Below are 23,246 nucleotides of genomic sequence, written 5' to 3'. Positions count from 1 at the left end.
AGTTTAACGGCATCCTTTCATGTTCAAAGGCACTGCCAGCATCTGTTAGAAAAAATCCGTCTTACCTTTGCAATCTATCCCTGCCACCTGATCCTCAGCTATGATGAATGAAAACATGACCTGTTTAATTTGCTTATCATATGAGACAGAGCAGCTGTCTTACATTTTTGGAACATGTTTATACTATCTAAATTAATCTAAATCTAATTAAAAGTACTTTGGCTTTAAAAAAAAAAAGTTACCACAGAAATTAAAGCTGCCAGATGTAGTTATAATATTCTGGCAAAGAAAAGTACACGATGCCTATGAATTACACAAGTATTGGTGGACAGGTTAAGCAAACGGTTAAAGTACTTGTCCAGCAGAACAAATATGTCTGCAAAAAGAAGGTCAAGGCAGTCTCTCCAAATGATGGTGCTGTTTAGATAACTTTCCAGCTTTACTTCTGCACTAAAACAATTGCCTGACATAGATTGTATCAACATTCAAGAAGGGTTTCATGATAAGGATAGTTTTCAGAAGAAATGATCTTTTCTGCTCAGCACCACAGCAAAAGGGTCAGGTTCCTTCTGGAGCCAGAACAAACAACAACAAATCAAGCTCCCAGAGTCTGGGAAAATTAATTAGACCTCTCCCAGGTGGAAATGTTTTCCCTGCACAGACAGCAAATCTATTGTACAATTAAAAGGTAATTTTACTGGGGAAGGGAGAAATGAGGGACGAGCTTGGGAATTGTCAATAAAACTAGTGTTTCTCCCTCCCGCCATGGTATCCTGGCTTAACCATGGCCGTTGTCCCATAAGGGCTGGAGGCCCCACAGCTTGGTATGCCCACAAGAGACAACTAACTACTGGTCCCAGTGGCTGCCAAGAGCTCCCCCCTGCCCCTCAGTGAAACCTGTCCTACTGAGAGGTTGGGGCCTTGGAAGGAGCCTGCAGGCACCTTCTCCGCATGTAGTTGCTCTATGCAGCATTTGCTTTGTGTGGCATTTCCTCAGCTGCAAAAGACTGCAGACCTGGTCGGGGGGAGCCATTGAACCTGATGCATCTGCAGAAACATTTACATTATTTGTCATGGTGACACAGTTTGGTTACTGACAAATTAAAAACACAAGTAATTTTGATTTGCTGTCTCCAACAGCAGTGCAGAAGTGCCAGGAGCAAGGTCTGGTCCATGCGCTCATTTCCTCACATTCACCGATGGGTGGTGATGGCCAGACTTCTTGTCCCTGGTCTGCAGTCCTCTGTCTGACAGCCTGGGCCCATCCAAGGCCACCAGCAGCTCAGTGCTGGGCCTCTCTGCAGTGGGTAGGAGGTAGCAGTAGGAAGCTTATGTCCCACTGAGACCCCAGGGTTTGAGACTCACAGCTATGACCTAAGCTTAGGCAAATACAAGTGAACACACAGAAGGTGCAGAGTAGAAGTTTCTTCCTGAGCAGCTTTGAGAGGGGAAGAGAGGCCAACTGCAGATCTGTGTCCAGAGCTGCTTTCTGACTTAGACAGATTTGACCTTTGTAAAGGGCTTAAAACATAATACTTTGTTTTGCTCCTGTGCATCTCCTTCCATGCCTGCTTCTCCTCTTCCTTCCTTATCTAAAAATTACTCTCAAAAAAGCCTCTCCTTGAGATACAATCTTCTCTCTCCCACCCTCCCCTAACCTGGTAAACACAAGGCTGTGATCAGGCCCGGAGGGAACAGGCCCTTGGCGCAAGCAGCAGCAGCAGCTTCCAGCCCCACCGGAGCCTGCTGGCAGCTGCCCCGCCGCTCACCGTGAACGTGGCACGAGGCGCCGGCACTGCCGCTCTCCTCAGAAAACCTGACACCAAAACTGGCTGCTCCGGTAGGGATTACTTCCATCTGGCTTTCTGTCCTGACTGGTCTGGCATTTGAGGCTCCTCTGCCAGCCCAGGAGCTTGCCTTGCAGCGTCCTCGTGGACGTGGGCCGAGACCGTCGGCAGGCGCAGAGCTGGGTGTGGAGCTCTGCCTGGCCCCACAGCTGGGCAATTATTTTATACCCTCTGCTGTAAATTAAAAGGGAGGGAGGGAGAGAGAGACAGCGCATAAGGGCTGCGAGCCAGAGGCAGACCAAGGTGTGGATCCATTTAGAGGAGAAGGTGCTGCAGCAGCGGCCAAGCGGGGACGCAGCAGAGGATGCCCCCAGCCAGCGACCACGCAGTGAGGGAGCGAAGGGGACACCGTGGGGGCAGCACCCTGTGTCCCTGTGGCACGGAGCTCCAGGGGTGGCAGAGGAACCTCACATGTCGGGAGGACATTGGCACCAAAAGAGGATGTTGGCTGCCCTAGAAACAGCAATGTGGGTCCTCTAGTGGAAAATTCGGAAGAAAAAAAACATAAAATAAAAAAAAAAAAGAGAAAGAATGTTCCAGACAGATGTGAACTGGTAATTTCTGAGTGAACACACACCTAATGTAGAGACTTAACAGGGCCTGGATGGTTTCCTCTACCCAAGGCAGTGGTGGTGGCCCCAGATGCCCACAGGGACCTCACCACCCAACCCCACAGCACAGCTGGTAGCAACAGCAGGGATTGACCGCCGGGGGACAGCCAACGAGGAGTTGTTGTTCCTGCTCAGTGACTGATGAGTCCTGCCATGTCCTCACCCACCCTTCTCATTCACACTTTGATTGCCTTCTTTTTTTTTTTTTTTTTTTTTTGGTGCAAGCACACAGTATTTCCTTCTCATATATTCATTTCCATTGCACCCAATCCTGATTTCAGCACAATACAGGGTAGGTGTAGGAGCCCATTTTATGTTGTGATAATCTGTTCTGCAGACATTATTTTTAACTAATTTCTACTATTATATAATTTTAAAAAGATTAGCCTATTTGCCTGGTTATCTAAGAAAACCTGTATTTTCTATAACACAAAAAACTATTTCATTTTCTATTTCTACACATTATCATTTTTTCTCATAGAGTTTTAAAGTCCTGTTCTCATTTATTTTTCACAGGAACATCTAGCTGAGTGTATTTAGATAGCATTATAGAGTTAGGCAGGCAGAAAGAAAACTATAAATGAAAAATGGAAGGCACTATAAATAAATATGGACTATGTCTAAATGAAAAGGCATTTGTACTTCACTGCTCTCAAAAAGGAGAGAACATCTCTCATACCAGAATGACCCCAGGTATTACATGGCATTGCATCTGAGTCATCTTTCATACATGAAAACACCGGGAATTTCTCATAGTCAGCTAGAATGCTTTCTGAGGTCTTAAACTATATGTTAACATCACAAAGTTGGAGCGTACATTTGATATCATTTGGTATGGGTGAGCAGGATATTTGCTAGGGATATGTTTTCTGAGCTACAGGTTGCATACTCACAGTGTTTGTCTTTCAAATGTTGACTTTTAGCATCTGAAAGAAATTAACATTGCTGCGGTATTACACTCGTTCCCTTATTAATCATTTGGCAACCTTCCCTCTTCCAAAAACAAAGGATCCACTTACATCCAGGGGAGCAGCCTTCAGATTATTACAAACAAGATATAAGAAACGAGTGCTAAAGTGTTACTTCTAGTTCTGCAGCTAGTGTGTTTTGACTGCATTTGTGTAACACAGCAGTGCACGCATGCTCATCACTCAGTCCTTTTCAACCTGTGCTTGGTTTTGGCGTCCTGCCATGTACAGTTCTGCAATGATACGTCAAAATGCATATCATAAGGGTGAGATTGATACGAGAGAATAATGGAAAGCTTCCTTATTTCTACTAAGTAATAACAATTCATAAATAATTGATGTCATTACAACAAATGTAAAATGATTAGAAGAATTTATAGCTGTATTTAGGAAAGACCATTAACATGTGCTTTTTTCAATCTAGGAGAATAAGAAGTGAAGAATCAAACCTGGGTAATTAAAAATGCTGGAAGACTGAAAACATATGCATGAATTATTTTCTCTCTCTGCCTAATGTGGTTGGGATTTGCTTATTTGTTTTTACTAACAGGTAATATAAACCACAGAAATGTCAGACTTGTCAACCCAGTTTTTCCATTCAGAAGATTTGTTCTGCGTTTCTACCTTGTCTCATGGAAGGCACACCTCAGAAACTGCAGCAAAGAGTGCAAGCCACATTGTGAAACCTGAAGGAGTCCACGAGCTGCAGAGGGGAAATGTTGAAAACAACATGCTTCCTGCCGGGCTCAAAGAAGTAACATGGCTGGTGCTGTGGAATGATTAAGAAACAGAGTTCTAACAGAGAAATCTGGGGGGGGGGGGAAGGGGGGGAATATATATATATATGTGTTAATTAATTACCCATGTTTGGATTAATTTTTGATGAAAATGTTTTTTTTTTGTTTGTTTTCTCTAATGAAACATAGATGCTTTTTGTCCAGTCCTTAAAGTACAGCTCATTTGCTTGCTATTGCTTCATAATTTCCAGCTTATTTGGTAAAATTTGGATTCTGCTTGAGAGAAAAAAATGCAAAATTAAAAGCTCAGCTACAGACCAGTCCAAATTCACTCCTGCTATGAATCCTCAGACATCCATTTTACCTCTATCAAGAATTTAGATTGTATTGTAGTTATTTGCTGTGAAGTTCTGAAAAAAAAAAAAAAAAACACAACAAAACAAACAAAAACAAACAAACAACAACAAAACCATCAAAGAGTTATTTCAGTTCCAGGAATGTTATTATTTTTTCATTTTCATTATTAATTGTTAAGTTCATCGCTGACCTATCAATACATACCTAAGACATGCTGTAATAAAACATATTAACAGGGATAACTAAATGTTCTAGAAATGTGAATCTCCTCAGAAGCGTCAATGATTTTTGAACAACGCAATGAAAAAACTCCACATTTTTATCAATTATATTAACCAGCAATTTTCACAAGGTCCTGCAGCTGGAATCAATTTTCAATAGTAGAGCAGATTTACGGTGAAATGATCATATCTTAATATAACACTACTTTACAGCAGTTACATTTGGAATTGAGCCACTGCAAAGATTTTTCACCACCTTAAACTCGTTCTCAGGACAGCTGGTATTACATCACATTAGCACCTTTTAGAGCACAGGTCAAAAATGCTCTTTTGTCTTGGGAATCAGCTATACATGAAGTCTGATCTAAAATCTCCTGCCAGCTCAGGTTCTTCAGGGAAGCCTGGATCATGTTCAGGGCTATCTGAGCAGATGTGGGTGGACTCACCAACATACTGGGAAGTTGGGCAAATAATGGTCCTGTTGCTCAGTGCTGCTGCTTTTTTTCACTCAAAGAAGTGTCTCTATAGTTAGAAAAGCATTTCCAAAAAAAAAAAAAAAAAAACAACAACGAGAAAGCAGCTTTAATTCTGACAGATTAGTAAAATGCAGTGTTTTTAGATGTTTGAAGGGCAGAAGGATGGATTTCTCCAGACCGATGCACTACTTTAGACCTGTGTTTTCTCAACCTTCTAACAACTTCAAACACCACATCTTGGTTATAATAAATATAATTTATGTGCATTGATTAGATCATCACTCCCCGGTGTTCCTGTGAATGGGTCTGCTAGTCCTTACATGTAGAGAAGCAGAACTATTGATTAATTTATTATATATAAATTATCTGAAATGTGCATCCTACTTCCTCATAAGAAAGCAATTTCAGGCTGCTCAGATGGAAGAAAATGTGTTTGTTACTCATAAACCCTTAATGAATAGCATAGGAAAATATTTTTTCAGTGCATAGTCAGTTCCCAGACTTTTTGCTCCAATTATTCTCCCTCCATGCCATGTGGACACATAGGCCATGCAGTATTTTTGTGCTTCCTGGTTGAATACGTGATAATAGCTCAACAAAAGGTGAATGGTGATAACTACTGTCGGTTATTCTTCTCCCAAAAAGTTAATGGCATAGCCATGCCTCATTAAAGGCAGGCATGTGATGGAGCAGAACCACTCTCCAAACTGAGATGAGTGTTCAGCAATACTTTGTTTGCAACAGTTGAACAGTTGTAAGCCATTAACTGTGTTTGCACAGGGAAGAAGGCAGAAACTATAGCTGAGGAAGAGAGAGCAGGTTTTGGCCAGCTAGTTTGTTCAGCTATTTTTGATTCCCTACTGAAACTTCTCAAGCCATTTTTAAGCCATCTCTCTGTAGTGGGAATTTCTGATTTCTGCAGAAATCAAAGGTTCAATGGACAGTATTTCTGTTCGATCAGCAGACTTGGATCAGCAGAAGTGGCTCTTCTGCTTTACTGCTTCACTGGGAGCACAAAAAAATGTCCTTGCCTGCTGATACTGCCTTTTAAAGTTATTCTCACACGTTACCACTGACAGTGCACCAAATGAAGCTTTGTCCTCAGAAAGATGGCTTGAAATTGTTTGGACAGGTGACAGCAGAGTTTTACCACCTTTGTGCCAAGCCGAATGTGTGTCACTGCAGCCCCTTCCAGTAGCATGGTGCTAGATTATTCAGGTCACTCAAAATACTGCCAGCCACCTGGTCAGATGGGGATCAGCCCTTGCTCTTGGGAAGGCCCGTACAGATACCATATATATACAACTCCTCCTCCTGCTTTGTTGCCTAAATTGGATTTACAGCTATTCTGAACATGTGGCCACTGTAAGACATTGATTGCAAACATTTTCCTGACATTTAGCATTTGCCCTCCCTCGGAGGGTCCTGGAGCCAACAATGCTTTCAAGAAAACAAACGCAAGCATGATCTGCTTTCTTTCCACCCTTACACGGAGCATGACCACTTCTCTAAGAAGTCAACTGCCTTCTGGGATCACTGGTGTTAGAGAAGCATTAGGCTGCCTGGCTCAAGCAGAAGCAGACTGGCCTTTCATTTCTCCTCCCTGGGAACAGACCCAGTAGGAGCAGGAGTGCCTTGGTGGGAGGCAGAGCTGTGAGCATCAGACCGGCTGAGGGGTTTTAGCTGGAGTGACACTACTACTGTTACACGCCTACCTTTCCCTAGGTCTTGCTGGATATCACGGAAAGCTGTCAAGAGGATACAGAGCTCAAGAGGCACTGAAAATACGGCAGATTTCACAGTAACATCACTGTGTGCCATGTGGGGAGATAGGGATGACTGATGGCATTCCTAGGGGATGGATGGAAGGCTTAAAGCTGACCAGTGCAATGTACAAAGAGGAGCTCAAGAGTTCAACATAGGCATGATGTGACGAGACAGAGCAAGCATGCTCAGAGCAGTGGTGGGAGCTGGAGGAGAGCTCAAGATTAAATTTTTGCCAAAGTAGCAATTAATATAGCATCATTAATTTTCCTCAAAGCACAGGGGTGTCATTTGTTAAGTTGTTTGTATTTCCCTGGCCCTGAGCCACACTTACCTGTCTCTTGAGTGAGATGCTGCCCTAGAAGTTAAGTATGGCATTTGTAATCGCAGTGAGTGGGGGCCTGTGAGACTGCACAGGCACCGTGACCTCCCACAGACGGTGCAAATCACCCACCATTCACTGTCTCAGCTTCTCCGACTGAAACATGAGGATAATGTCTCTGACCTCCTTCTCAGACACATTGCAACCCACTGCCAAAAATTTGCCTGTAGGTCCTAGACATTATTATATTTTAACTACTCTCAGGATAATCTGGGGCCCTTGCCTTCATTCTGTTTTTTGAAGAGATTTCCCTTTCCCCAAAGTATGTAACTTTCCAGCTGCCTAAAGAGATTTGTTCAATTTCTATTCCTTATCGAATCTGCCATGAAACCCAGCACAGCTCCAAGGTACTCCTGTAGAGCTGATGATTCAGCATACCCAGATGTACTTTAAATGAGCCAGCTGACAACTGGTATATCCTAAAAATTAACATAAGTTCAACAACAACAACAAAAAAAACAACAAACAACAACAAACCTTTAGTCCTCTTTTAGGATGCCAGGAAACCTCAGAAAATGGGATCAGTAGCTTGTCTGATTCCCTGCTTTAACCAGACAACTGGTGACGTGCTAGAATATAGCAATCAGGGTTGATACTAGAGTAAAACTAGGAATTTTCATATGATGAATTATATTTAGTTTCTACTCTGCATAGGCATGTGGGAGGTTATTTACAACTTTTAAGGCAGGTTATTTGACTAGGTTGTATTTTGAGATTGCTTTCTCCAGACACTATGCTGATCTTACCCCTGCCCTCTCACTTCTGATAAGAGCAAAGACGACATAAATTCACACTTCCCAGAGCACACACTCAGTGATTAAATAGCCTGTTTAGGTTATCCAGCATATATTTTTGCACTTTAATACCAAAAAAAAAAAAAGCTGAGGTTTCCAAAGCCAGTTATTTAATGATTAACTTTTTATCAGATGAAAATATTTAATGTGAACCCATATCCCTTCATAAATATGAGAGTTTCTCACTTTCTAAAGTTTCTCACCTTGCGACCTCAGAAAAAAAAAAAAAGGGTTTCACTGACATGAACTCTAAGTCATAACAGCATATTTCCACAGTGTAACACAGCTCTTACTACCGTTCTCTCTCTCAGTATTTCCTGGCTAGTACGGATTAAGAAGCAGTGAAACAAAACTATTTTTACAGGTTTGGTTGTCTGGCACGCTCTCTATTTATTTAAGCTAGCAATTTACGAGAAAGCAGTCTGCCTTTCTCTCGCACCACCTTGAACAGTATTACTCCCACCATCCACACCCTTAAAAATGTGTGCATTTCTGGGGCAAGAGAACTGTGCTAGGTTAAACTCTGAGCACAATTTAATATCTACGATATAATGTAACGATAGTAAACCAAAGCCTCTTCTTCTGAGGCACCTCCTTTCAGCCCCTTGGGCTATTGGAATTTCAGCAATAACTTCCAACCTAACCTGATCACCTGTAGTTTTCCCATCTGGGAAAGTCCCCAGTCCTTGCTCCACATCAGGAAGACTTCAAGACCTGGGGAGGAGCAGGCCAGCCTCTTGCGAAGCCTTATCAAAGTTGAGCTGCTTCCAAGGCTGGGTGGCAAGCACAAATGGAGAGAGATGAAAGCTCTCAAGGTCTTTCCATCTCACTCTGAGTTCTGGAGGGGTTGTTGGTTTTATATTTGTTTTGTTTCTGCAGGAACAGACTACAATATCCATGGAGATGACATTAGAATGCCAGGAAATCCTAACAAAGATGACTGTTGTGGTTTGCTCTGAAAAAAACAGATGTTTATTAAAATGTCAGCCAAATGACTTATGTGTCACTGACTCTGAGGACAGCAGAGCGGTCTTCCTACGTTTAAAAAGTAATAATAATGGAAAACGGTCACTCATTGCTGTTAAATGATGACTAGGATCCTTACCAAAATGGTCATTTTTGTTTAAGTCTAAAGAGTTGGGGGAGATGGCTGGAAACTCATGGATGAAGACTCTTATTTGTTTTCAGTATTTAGATCCATAGGTCAAACTGGTTATTTGGAAGGGACTGACAGAGGCTACTTTATGGTTCTGACATTTCTATTTCCCCAATGGATTGCAATAAAGGTTATTGACCTGTTTGGGGCTGAGTAAGCCCATAGAGAATGTGCTCTCGGAGACTTTGGCACTAAAACCCGAAACATTTCTTCACTTCAGTAACATTTATCAGATAATTCCAATTACTGGTTGCTTTTGCAGTTTCAGATGGAGGGAGGAAGGGATTTACATTTACAACTCAATTCCCAGCATGCTTTACAGTAATGCACTGTCTCTATTATTTATCTTGTGTCCTTCACTCTCTTCCTCCCCTCTGCTGGATTGATACTATTTAATAAATCACAATTTTGCAGCCTGACTCCATAAATTGTAGCCACACCAGCTTTGTCCCTATGTCACAGAAGAGCCGAGAGTGCTTTCTGAACCATGAAGATTGAATGTTTAAGCCATAGCCTGGTGTGATGATGTATTTAGTAAATAAGACTAAACTAGAATACACCAGTCCCTGATTTCAAGAGCTGCAGGCACTTGGCTTCATGAATATGTTCTTGTGGATGAAGTGTACGTATGTGATCTGGAGGATAAATGAGGAGAGCAAAATAGTTTTCTCTCTTATAATTGATAGGTGATGGCAGTTAGTAAACCCCTCTGCCACAAAGTACTGCTGGAGGAGAGGGTTTCGTCAGAAATATTACATTGCTTTCAAAATCCTTTAGCCTTCCCAGATTTGAACTGAACCAATTGGACTCCCAACGGTGTATTGGATGTTAATTGCAGACAATTTCTCTGACTGTTTCTCATGTCTCATATAAATATATTCATAATTATGCAATTTCCACCTGTAAATTCTCTGGAAATCAATACAGTAAGTTAATATTCCTTTCATTAACTAAAACAACAGTTTAACAGTCTCAGGGTATTCTTGAGAGTTTCCTTAACAGTGGATAGAGTGGTCCATTAATCCTTCCCTGGACAGAGCAGTTTGGTAGATCAATTAATTGTGTGTGGCTTTTTACGGTCAATGACATTTATAGTTGGGTACCTTACTCTCACACCTCAATGATTTGATGAAAAACCCCAATAAAAAAAATACAACAAATATTGTTTTACACTTACGGAAAAACAAATCAGCAATTACCGAAAAGTAAATATATCCAGATGTGTTTATCAGTCATTCGAGTATTCAAGTGTAAATAACTCATTTGTTTTAAGTTATATTTCCGAATTTTGCCAGGAAACGCATTGGCAAGCTAAGGAAGTTTAACGGGTTTGCATTGGACACAGGAGACTGCATTCGCTCACTTTAAACATTGAAAGGGGTACACAAAATTGTGCTTGCTTTGCTTTTGTATTCTTATCAGGTGGTGTCTAAACCCAGGAAGGAATACTACTGAATAACTACAACATTATACAGAAAACTGAGTGTATCTCTGGATAAAGACATAATGGCATTTGCAATGTAATTTGTTAACACTGAAATTCAAGATGGTGAATGCATTTGCACATGTTATTGAATTGGATTAATTCCAACCCATTCACCCCCTTCTGGTTACAAACTCTTCATTTCCTATAGCTAAGTGATTGAAAACTGCATTGTCACCAGAAGTCCACAACACAAAGTGTTAAAACTTCTGTTTTAGTACATTTGTATGGGTTACAATGACAGCTTATATGAGAAATTTGTGTCTGGTGAGCTAGTCTCCAAAGCTCAGGCCAGTTATTAATAAAGCTAAGTAGGCTCCTCAGAAACAAACAAAAATTAACACTTTCATCAAAGACTATCAGAAATGAAGCTGTCCAAACAACATTTTCCTTCTCTCTTTCCAAGCTTCCCTCTACCCCATCTGCCCATAGAAATGGAAAGGTCTATGCTTAAGGCCTTGTCAGCTAGAAACAGCATAAATCCCAACAGAAAGCCTGAATTCATGATTTTTTTTTAGACCACCTCTATTTTGCAATTGTCACACAGACACCTGATTATGTGATTACATTTAATACTCAAAAATTGGTGTTTAAAAATCCACACACTGGAGAAAAATCCAATTCTGCAAATGAGTGTTTCAGATAATCCAGATACATTCAGAGATATTAAAAATCACCGTCCCTCTCATAGCTATTCTGACATCAAAGAAATTAAACAAGTCAAAGCTAAGTAGAGGGAAAAAAGACACCAATTTACATTGAATTTTGAGAATCTAACAATTCTAACAAATCAGGAGTTGCTACATATAGTTATGAGTGCAAATATCTTGATATGAATGGCTTTCTTTGGTAGATGTTTGGCTGTTTGAAGGCACCAGCTAGGAAGATATTTTAAGATGCCAACTAGTTGTCATGAGGACAAGTAGCAAGCACAGTTCACAGAAAGATCTGCAATTCACATTTCTGTCTGGAGGGAACTCTAGTTAATTAGTTAATAAGAAGATCTTCATTACTTTTCATTTGTAATCATTAAGAATATCTCAGACTCTCTCCAGAATCAAACACCAAGGCAAAAGTCTGTGAGTACTGCTATCAGTCTGTAAGCGTTAGGCTGGTGACTGACTGGATGTTTTGTGTTTGGGCCATACCAGGGAAGCTGCTTTATTCTGAAAAGGGTGAATGGGAGGAAGGGTTAGGACGTGGCACCAAGCCAGTATTCTCAACAAAGGCCTAAAACAATTAATTTCTTTCTTTTACACCTGTTATGAAAGGTGTAAACTTCACCAGGATAAATCAGGAGAATGGAGTATGAGAACAGGGCATTGTGTTTTTTGGGAAATGCAAGGCAAAATTTGGCCAAGATCCATCACAGCCCTACTGAGTACTCTCCTGAAAAGGAGGCATATTCCTCCTAGTATTTTGTTGTGGCTGTTGAAAAAGACCATCCCAGTTGCAGTGAATAACTTCAGAGAAGGGTTCACAGCTGTAATTTCATTTTGGGATTAAATGCTACTCTCTAGCCAGGAATTAGGTTTCTAACTCTCTCTGAAAGATGGACTTCAAGCAATAACTCCCCTCTCAGCCTTTCCCACTTCTGCGACTTCTGGCTTAATGTACAGTCTTCTCTGAATTTACTTCTCAGATATTTAACTGTTCCCACGCTTGCACATAGGCAACTGTTCCCAGGAGGAGCTTAGTCAAGGAGCTTGGAGCTCTGTGTGTTCCTGCTGCTAATACAAGATGTGTTGCATCCCTGTGCCTACAGCCTGACTTATAAATTATGTGAATTTAATGACTTTGCTTTGTGTGAACTGGACCCATTTAGGTCAAAGTTTCTTGATAAGACAATTGGCTCCAGCAACCTAAGTGCTGTGCAAATCTGGGCTCACAGTGTGACTGCTCAAAGCTTCTGTGTTTTATTTGAGTCACTAAGCTCCTAATATTCTTCAAGCGAATCAAGGCACTGTTCCTGTAACGTGTTGTTTTTCTTTGAAAAAGTCAGCATGAGCTCCCTCACAAATCAATAGAAACTTTTCGAGTAGGATGGACAACACCTACTCAACTGATCTTGTTGAATTCTGTGCTCAGGAAACATAACTACTCCTCCCTCTTGTCTCTGTTTTGCCTGAATTAAGCACATCAGATTCGTTCTTAAGCTTCTTCACCAGCCTTAGAATATGGATGAGTAAAACTTAAAATGGGGTTTAAAAAATTTATTTTAATTTCATTCATGTATGCAAAAGCTTACCCATAGAAAAATCTGGAAGAAAATTTCCATCCTCCTTTTATTTCGTGGGATTTAAAATGTAAGAAAAATATGCCATGAAGTCTATTTCTAACAAAAGAAGAGTACTTATTTATTCAAGTCTCCACACATACCTTACACCTAAAATGAAATTGCATCTATTAAGACAGAGAATTACATAAGTTTAAAAGAAAGTTTATGGTGTTGAGATTGGAATTTGCTTTATGGCTCAGCAACTATATTTGTGGCCCCAGATCTAAAATATACATATAAATGCTTTTATTTCTAAAAGCCATGATTTGGAGAGGAGGTACCTGATAATGTCATTGGAGGAGAGAAATGAAATTGCTTAGGTTCAGCAATTGTTCACTGCAGTGATGCATTTTGATTCCTTTTCAATTAATCATTGACAACAAATCCAACATCTGCAAGTATTTCTGTGGTGGGGAAAAGTACAGCCTAATAGTTACATAAATATCCAATCTAAAAAACAATTTGTTTTAATAAATATTCCATTATAAATAAGAGTTTCAAATAAGGAAAAACTTCCAAACCATCAACATACACTTTCCATTTTAGCAATTTGATCTGTGTGCTTTATTTCCATTTGGAACAACATTTCAATACCCCAAATAAGGCAAATAAGATTTTCAGACTGTTTCCTGGCCTTTAAGATTACTAAATGTCACCAAGTGCTCTTCTAGCTGCTATGTGCAGCATGATGCCAGCAAAAACAATAGCTGTATTTATTAAATACATTTATTGTAGTTACCAGCTCACAATTCAGAGACTTCATGGCTGGAATCTAAATTATGTGCCAGCATGCATTCAGTAGTTATTAATCCACAGTTTGAAATGCAGGCCAGTTTTCAGTATGATATATTCTTCTCTGTAAACTGGTGAACTATTTTTGTAGATACAAATTATCCTAATAATTTACCAATCCACCAATTTCATTTGGCAAATGAGCAGTGATAAATGGTCTAATCTTAGACATTGTCTTAGAGCTTATAAAGGTCACTTTAGGTAAATTTTTAGCAGTACATGTGTATGCCTCAGAATTTCCCCCCCCACTCTGTCTGATAATTAATCTCTCAGCGATATGTTGTCTTCCAAAATTTCCTGACACTTACTAGAGAACGATTCTCAGCTTGTCTTGCTGGCTACATTTCATTCACTCGCACACAGATTGCATCAGTTTTCTTTCTTTAAAGATTATAGATGTAATGATTCTGCTCAGTAAGTCGTAGATTCCGTGGTGAATGACAGCTTTCTGGCGTGGGCTAGAACTATTCAGAAAGTGACACTTGCTCACTTCAAGTGACGCTGAATGAACACCACTCAAAACCAAATCCAACATAAAATTATTAACCAGATCAAATTCTTACAGAAATACCACAGAATAATTTAGCCTGTATGGGACCCCTGGAGGGCATCTGGCCTACACTTTCCTTCTCATATCCATGCAATCAAGAAACTAAAGCCCAGGAGCACTGCTTGCTGCAGCTGCCAGAGGTGCTCTCCTTTGAAACACTCCTGAAATGTGCTTCTCAGGTGGCCTGTACAAGACACCTCCAAAGCAGCAGCTTGAGAATATGCCAACCGTAAAAGAAAAAAGCAAGAACCGATGACACAAATAAACTAGTTTTTCCATCCCTCTACTGCCAGTAAGCCAAGGTATCCTCTGCCATTAAGGCCACTGAATCTTGGAAGGCTTCTGATCTGGGCAAAGACCCCAGACCCTTCCTTTATGGGAACCACTGATTTTAAGTTATTACTTCAAATGCAATTATCATACACAGCTCAGTGAATGTGAGCATGCTGATTTCTCAGGTCACTAAAGCCATTCCAGTAGTAGTGCCAACGTACTTTGATGCCACAAAAAGACTGTCATTACACTCTTCACTACAAGGAGAACTATCTAAGAAAAAGCAGCCCAGTACTGCTGCCTCTAAGATCTACCACACTAGTGGCTCACATCAAGAAAAAAAAATTCCCTGAGCATTGCTAATGACTGCTTTCTTTTTCCATCTCCTTATCATTATGGTAGAAGTCTCTGTAGGAAAGTCTCAAGCCTGGTGAATGGCAAGTGTAATTGGATATGCACCACTCCAATATTTCTATTTTTGTTTTTCTAATTAGAGTGGGAAAAAAGACAGACCATTTTTATATTCAGATTGCCTTACAGACTGCAGCGTTTTTCTTTTATTCTAAAAATCACGTGCCTATTTTAAGATCTTTTCCCTAAAATATTATGTCCTGGAAACTGACAGAAGCTTTCTGAAGAAAATACATGAATGGTAATTCGAGAATTTAGGTCATTTATAATCAATGATTCAAAGCAAGACACTATAGACAGCTGAAACAATAGAAGGGCCGAGGAAAAGTGCATGAAAGATTACTGCTGCTCAGATTTCATTGGAGCAACACAATGATACTTCCACATTCAAGATGGGTGTCTCCATAATGTTGCGACTTCCATCTAATCTCCATCTCCCAAACCTAAAATATACACGGAATATTCGCTTTTGCCAGGACAAAGACAGATTCTTCCAACTAACCTGTACATAAAGATAACATCAAACAATTCTTGCTCCAGTCTTCCCTGATCTGGGGCAGAAAGAGGCTGCTTCAATAAGCTAACAAAAACTTCAACTCATTATATGTCAACTAACGTCAAAAAACAAGTGGATGCTGTCTTACACTTTCTTGAGGTCTAGTCAGCCTATTCTAATCCAAAAATTTGATATGCTATCTACTCCTTAAGTTTGTGAATATTTGCCATTTTTTTGTTGTGGGAAGGAAGAAATGCACAGTGAATATATTTTGCTTTTCTCTCTCAACTGATCTGTAAGTTTGAAAGGAAGGGGTATATTGTGAAAAAAAAGGAATTTGAGCCTGAAATTAATTTGTAGTGGGATAACAAGAATAAATTTTAAAATGGTTTATGTCAAAGAAGGAAAGATAAACAGTCTATGTGTGTATTTTTTTAAGGAGATGTATCTCTTATAGAGCAGCAAAGATACCAATAGGCTTGGGAGTTTCTTTTTTTCTTTGATAACTAAATCAAAACCATGAATGTTTGCAAAAAAACGTGCCTTCAATTGTTTTACAAAAACATTTAAAACCACTTGTAATTCTGACCGAATCACTGCTGGCTGCTCTCAGGGCAACCCCAACACTCTCTATGGCATTGGTCCTGCTTTCCCACCCCTTGCTTGGTGCCTGCGAAGATGCTGGAGGCAGTGGGATTTGTTCATCTCTGAGGGCACATGGCCAGCACAATCCTGATGAAGAATACCAAATACATTTACTTTCCAGTGCTCGTTGTGCAGGCTGATTTGTCATTGCCCTTCCTTACAAGCCATCATTTGTATTTGCACAGGCGGCAATGCCTCCATATGGCCGGCACTCCTCTGAGAGGACGGGCTTGCACGCACAGCTACTGGTGGCATATGAGGACATAGGAGGGCTGTCGAGACCTACAGCGCAGAGGAATATTATTGCCCTGCCAAGACATCACATTACTGCTGGTGCCAGGACTCGAGTGTAAAATGTTGCATTTCCTCTGATAAGCATCTCGATGTCGCAAATGCTGAGAGCCAGGGCTGGATCTTTCCCTTTTCACTTGGGAGCACGTAGTGCCTGCAGCTGCTGCAGTGGGAACAAAGAGCAAGGGAGAGCGAGGGACAAGGGGCCAGGATTTTGCCCCTTTTGTATTAAACTAATGAGTACTTTGACGCAATAGATGCTTCGTCAGATCTGTTAAGTCTGTTAAGTCAGTCACCTGTCCAGTGAGAGAGCTGAATAGATACAGGAGAACACAGGTTCATTCACATTTGATTTTGTGAAGCCCCTGGTGTCTGAAAAGCATTTTTGTATTTGAATGCTGACTGAAGTAATAAAAATAATAATGAAAATATCGGTCATAGGTAATGGACCTAAAGTTATTTTATGATAGCAAAAGCATAAACCTGAGACAGCAGCAAGCAAAATACTATCCTTGTCTGCCTTATAAATGTCAGTTTTCCTTTAAAATGTTTTTGGTGAACTTCTGTATTATCACACCCCAAGTGAGCCTGGAAAAGCACCAGGAATTTTTAAATGGCTGTAATAAAACACAACAGTATCCTTGGAAGAGAAATACATCAGACAGATGGAAGGAATCCTATTAATGGCCAACAATGCACCAAGCAATGTAATTATGTCCTGTAGCCAGGATGCAGTTACTATTGCTTTGCAAGGTATAAAGGTATACAGAATCAACAGTTTTTACAGCTGCCATAAAACTGCATTCTTCGTAATATTCCTGTACCTTTCCTAAGATGTTCTGTGCATTACAGTAAGTAAGAATTCTATGTATGAGCAAAGAAAAAAAATAAATTACAAGGCTGAAAGTCTGGTTTAAAACCATAGCACAGCAGACAGCAATGTACCGATGTGGTACAGCGTGAAATCCCCTGACTGAGCCCAGTAAACTATGTCTACCAACTGAGAAGCAAGTTCGTAGAAGTCTAGGGTTAACACAGTCTCATCTTAAATGCTAGAGGCAGTCTTTTGCTAGCAGAAGAACATAACACTGGCAGAAATTCGACAGTTATTACCGTGAACACACATCACTCTGCACTGCCAAGCTGGAGCATCCCTGGGTTGGCACAGACCTGCTGGTGCCCCCGGTCTTTCCCACAGCCTACCCAGGCACTAGCTTCCTCAGTGAATAAACTCAATCTGCACGCTGTATAGACAGATATCTCTGTATAACTCTCTATATCTACACTTGTGAGGGTACAACCAGCATCTTCCAAAGGGGCCCTACAGCTGAAGCACTGTGTTCTCCATGGCCAGGGACTTCCAGCCTGCAGCCAGGCTCTGCTCTCAAAGACCCTGAACATGGGTCTCGCTGAGATGTGGCCAAACCGAGACAGGCATTGAGAGAAAGAATTTTTGTTGTGAATAATACTCAACACATGCCACCGGGAAAACTGGAACCAGGTTCAGAGATCATATACTGGAAAAATAGCTGTGATTATGAAATAGATACATTTGCAGGCTATGTTGTTGACTCCAGATTACAGATATAGATTTGCTGTGCACAAAACTCTGGTGCCACGATGGTTCAGTTATGAAAGGGAACTGCATAGATGGTATTTTAACACGTTGTACCTCTACATGTAAATATAGGCTTCCTACACCCGCATCTGTTTGGAAAAGTGCATTGAATAATAATCACTCTCTTTTTTTCTTGTTGTTTTTTAAGATACTTTTAATATAAAAATAACATGAAAGGAATATTTTCTCTTGTAAGTTCTCTTTTGCTTACCACTTTAATCTCATTAATTCAAAAGATCTGCTCTAGAGATGAGGAAGCCAAGGAAGAGATTAGAAGCTAGCGCTCAATACTCTTTATTGCACATGGTAGCACTATTTTTTCTGGAAGATTTCACATTTTTCTTTTAATAGTTTTTCCATTAATTTCAATCTCACAACAGCTAAGTTATACATTGCTATTTGCCAGAATCTGTTACTACGTATCTAAAGTATATAATGATTCGTTATATTAATTTCACAAATCATTATATACCAAATACATTATTAGCTATTTAGAATTATTATACCCTTCCCACATTTCAGTATGCTGTTCTAATTCAGTTCATATAGATATGAAACATCCTGTCTAATGACTGCTGCTTAAGAGGTCATGAAACTTGCTCAGATAGTTTTTCTTGGCCATAATAATGAAAAATTTGAGTTCAGAGGTGAACAAGAGTCATCCCTATACTTTGTTGTTATAAACATATTCTAGTTGGCATTGTTTTCCAGCTTATTTACACAACAGTTTTCCTGATTCATGTTTTGCCTTCCTGTACAACTAGAGTTCTTGTTTTGAGAAAGCTAAAAGATACAATTTACATGATTGTTTTATATGCTGGGAGACAGCAAAGAAATATCTGAATTCCTCAGGTTTCTCCTTGCACTGAACTCTAGCAGCATCTTTATTAAATAACTTTCTAATTGAATCCATGCAGCATTTGTTCCCTTATAAGAGAAAGGAAGATGTCAGATAATTCTATGCTTCATACCAGGATGGAAGTGATTAGATAATTATGTATTTTCAAAAGAAGAATCTTCTGGAGGAATTGTTTCTGTGGGTACTTTATCCGTTGTCCCTTTCCTTTCAGAGATTTTGCTTAGTAGAAATATGTCCTTGGGCTTTTCTTTAACAGGCTGACTGAATATTGCTATTGGAAAGCTGTGTTCTGCACATACCAAAGTGCAATTAAATATAAACAAAAACTTTAGAAAAAAATATAGAAAAAGATTGTATGTGATGATAAACCAGTAGCACTTTTGCATACATAGTACAAAGCACACCCTGTGTTAAAGCAAGTGCCAAACAGAGCAATTTCTATGATCCTTCAGGCGTATTCATCACAGATTTTGTTGGACCTAGAATTAGCTTGGATAGTTACAAAAATCAGGAGTTTTAAGTCAATTTCATTTGCAGAGATTAAAGCACAAAGATTAAATGAATAGCAAACATTGCTGAAATTAAAGTTTGGATATCAACATTGTCATTCTTGCAAACATTTCCAGTGCTATAAATCTTCCCAAATTACACTCAAAGATTTTTTTTTTTTTTTCCACAGTGGTTTGATGAAAGGTAACAGTACTTTCTAGATATTATATATTGTGTAAAATAATTGCTAGCCTTGGGAATTCTCCTCTCTTTGAATGACATTTTAAATCTATGAAATTTAATTAAAAATACATATATCATAATTGCTGTGCCTAATTTTCTTCAAGATTTTATTTTCACGTCTAAACCATCTCATTTTCTGTATTTCCTACACAATGTCTCTCAGCTGGCTGGCTGGCACGAACTATTATGTTTATGTTAGAAATAGCCAGTGCAATGTCAAAGCTTTTGTCCTCTGTTAAACCAAGTCACAAGCAATTTAGCACAATACAGCTGGGGATTCACAATCCCTAACACAGCACACTGAAAGCATTAAGCTACTGACCAGAGGTCCCTTCAGAGATATTCAGCTTGTCTAATCCTGAAGACAGCTGAAGCTTGAAGGCTTGCAACCTGCTTCCTTGCAGACCAGAAAACCCTCTTGAAGCACATTTATGACTTTTTTTTCTCATCTAGTAGCTATAATAATTTACTTCATGTTTTAGAACCCTATAAATAAAAATGTTTTTTAAAAAAGTGTGTTTTTGTACAAGCACATATATCCATTTCGAGAATAAGCATGTTTTGGAGAAAGCGTGTGATATCAACTCTTTTCTCTCTGTCCAAGGAACACTGACTACACTGTAGCAAAAATAAAAATTACAATGTTGAGCAGCACAGAGAATAAATATGAAATAAATATGAAAATCTTGCCTGGATTTTGGTTCCTGAACCACAAATATCCAATCTTTCCTTGTTGTACACCCAGAAGCCTTCACAGCAACACTAAACATAACCCATTTTCTTCGATTATTATAAAATCTCTTGCCTATGTGTCAGAAACCCTGGTAATCATAGAATCATAGAATGGCTTGGGTTGGAAGGGCCCTTAAAGAACCACCTACCATCTAATTCCTACCCCCCTGCCATGGGCAAGGGCACCTACCACAAGACCAGGTTGCTCAAAGCCCCACTTCCAGGGATGGGGCATCCACAGCTTCTCTGAGTAACTTATTGGATACAAAATGGATGGATATCACACTGATATCGTTGTTTCCTTTTCATCAACTCATTGAGAAACTGGACATTCAACTCTTACCTTTCCTTTTACTCCCTCAGCTCATTGTTTCTGTGCTTGATGTTGTGGTACTGCTGTAGGTGAATGGAGAGAGCCTGGGCTGGCACATGAAATGTCTGGCAGACCTCTGCTCCTGGGCTGCTGCTGCAATTTTTGGCAACTCACCCCCCTCCTCCATGCCTTGAGCTTCCCCTCTGCAAAACAAGAATTAAAACACTGATCTCCTCTGAGGTTTGTGTTGAAATCCATCAATGCAGTTACTACTACTCTCAGAACCTCTTTAAAACTGAAACTGCATCCTAATTTATTTCATTTTTGCAAGATTTTTTGAAACAGAAGAATCTTTCTTTTTTTTTTTTTTTAATAGAACATTTAGATTCTTATTTTATGAGTTCCTCTAGCTAAAATTGTCAAAGGTATTGCCTTTCTTTCTTAGCAAGTCTTGAAGTGGTTAAGATATTGGTTAAGCATTACAAAGCAACTAATTAGGTTCAATTACTATTGAAACTGCTTTTTAAACAGCTATCTACTGAGATGAGAGTCGTTTGATCCTATAGCAGGGCATGAAGCATCTCACTGTTCAAAATACAGACAAGATCAGGTTACTCTTACATTAAATGGCTCTATTTATATATAAACTATTCCAAACTAAATATTACAAAGGAGTTTGTATTATCACAAGCTTTTATTTAAGACATAATCAAAAGACTTTTTCCTTTCAAAATGAAATTTGAGCCTAGCTATAATCAAAACGCTTCCCAACTTTGTTTTTGTTATATTAGTAAATACTTGTTAAGAAGTTGCCTTCAAAAAGACTCCCTCTAGAATACCTTGTATGTATTTAAATGGAAGGTTGTTTCCTTGAGGAAAAAGGCTTCATGCTTATTTCTTGTTTGCTTAAGGCACCAGCTAGAACATATTACCTCTCTGGGAGACGTCCTAATTAAAAATATCCTCTCAGAACAACTTAACAAGGGGAGGTCTCTTATTCTTTAAAATGCTACAGCGATTGGTTAATTATTATTATTTAAAAAAGAAAAAAAAAGGCTGCCTTAATTAGAGTCTGCAGTAGCTTCTCCCCAAATTAAAGGTTATTGTCAAACACTCTCTGCAAGACAGTGCTAAAACAAACTGAAAGTTATAAAAATACATCCTGGAGTTTATGCAGTTGAGACCCAGAGGCAACAGGCCTAGTGATGACTTCTTCACCATAACATTCTCATTAACACTCATTGTACCTGCCACTTTCTGAATGGAGCCAGGAATAACCCTGGAGTCTATATAATTAGATTCAATGTTTTCTTTAATGAAACAAGGAACCAGAAGGAACTATCATGTTTTGTAGGTCTTACACATGCAACAGGCCTCTAAATATCTTGTATGTGACACTAGAACCAAGAACAAATTCATTATTGTGGTGGTTTTACTTGTGTGGGCAGCTGAGTTCCACCATGGCTGCTCTCTTTCTCCCCCTCCTCAAAGAGGAGGGGGGAGAAAATACGATACAAAGGGCTCAAGGGTTGAGACAAGGACGGGGAGATAATTCAACAATTACTGTGATGGGCAAAACAGACTCAGCATAGGGAGACAGTAAGATTTATTGCCTATTACTAACAAGCTAGAGAAGTGAGAAACAAAGGAAAGAAACCAAAAATGCTTTCCCCCTATCCACCTTCTTCCACCTCCTCCCCTTGGGTGGTGCAGGGGAACAGGGGAATGGAGGTTTCAGTCAGTCTATAGCTCTTCGTTTCTGCCGCTCCTTCTCAGTCACTCTCTTCCCCTGCGCCATGGGGTCCCTCCCACGGGATGCAGTCCTTGCCGAACTGATCCTGCGGGGACTTCCCACAGGCAGCAGCTCTTCAAGAACTGCTCCAGATACGGGTCCGTACCACGCGGTCCATCCCTCAGGAGCAAACTGCTCCAACCTGGGTCCCCCACAGGCAGCAGCTCCTGCCAGACCCCCTCCCTGCTCCTGCGTGGTTTCCTCTCCAAGGGCTACAGCTCCGGCCTGGGACCTGCTCCACAGGCCGCAGCCTCTGTTGGTGCAGGTCCACCTGCTCCGCTGTGGTCTCCTCCACAGGCTGCAGCACGGAACCCTGCTCCACCCTGGTACTCCATGGGCTGCAGGGGGACAGCCTGCTTCACCATGGTCCTCACCACAGGCTGCAGGGGACTTCTGCTCCGGCACCTGGAGCACCTCTTCCCCTCCTTCTTCACTGACCTTGGCGCCTGCAAGGCTTATTCTCACTCCTCTCACTCTCCCAGCTGCTGTGTGGCAACATATTTTTTTTCCCCTTTCTTAAATATGCTCTCACAGAGGCGCAAACAACATTGCTTATTGGCTCAGCTCTTGTCAGCAGTGGGGCCCTTATCTAATATGGGGCAGCTTCTGGATTCTTCTCACAGAAGCCACCCCTATGTCCCCCTGGCTACCAAAACCTTGCCACGTAA

At 40.3% G+C, this 23,246-nt stretch overlaps 1 long non-coding RNA gene across 1 annotated transcript; it reads right to left on the bottom strand.

The window, feature by feature from the left end:
- Window positions 1-722: 722 nt before the first annotated feature.
- Window positions 723-23,246, bottom strand: LOC310898535. The gene is made up of 4 exons (XR_014583409.1): window positions 21,626-23,246; window positions 20,817-20,989; window positions 4,288-4,436; window positions 723-4,195 (listed from the first exon to the last, which is right to left on the bottom strand). It is a non-coding gene; the product is annotated as an uncharacterized lncRNA (long non-coding RNA).

The sequence above is a fragment of the Anser anser genome (assembly GCF_964211835.1).
Source record: "Anser anser genome assembly, chromosome: 4".
In the NCBI taxonomy this organism is placed as follows: domain Eukaryota; kingdom Metazoa; phylum Chordata; class Aves; order Anseriformes; family Anatidae; genus Anser; species Anser anser.
This window is presented reverse-complemented; position numbering and strand designations above follow the sequence as displayed.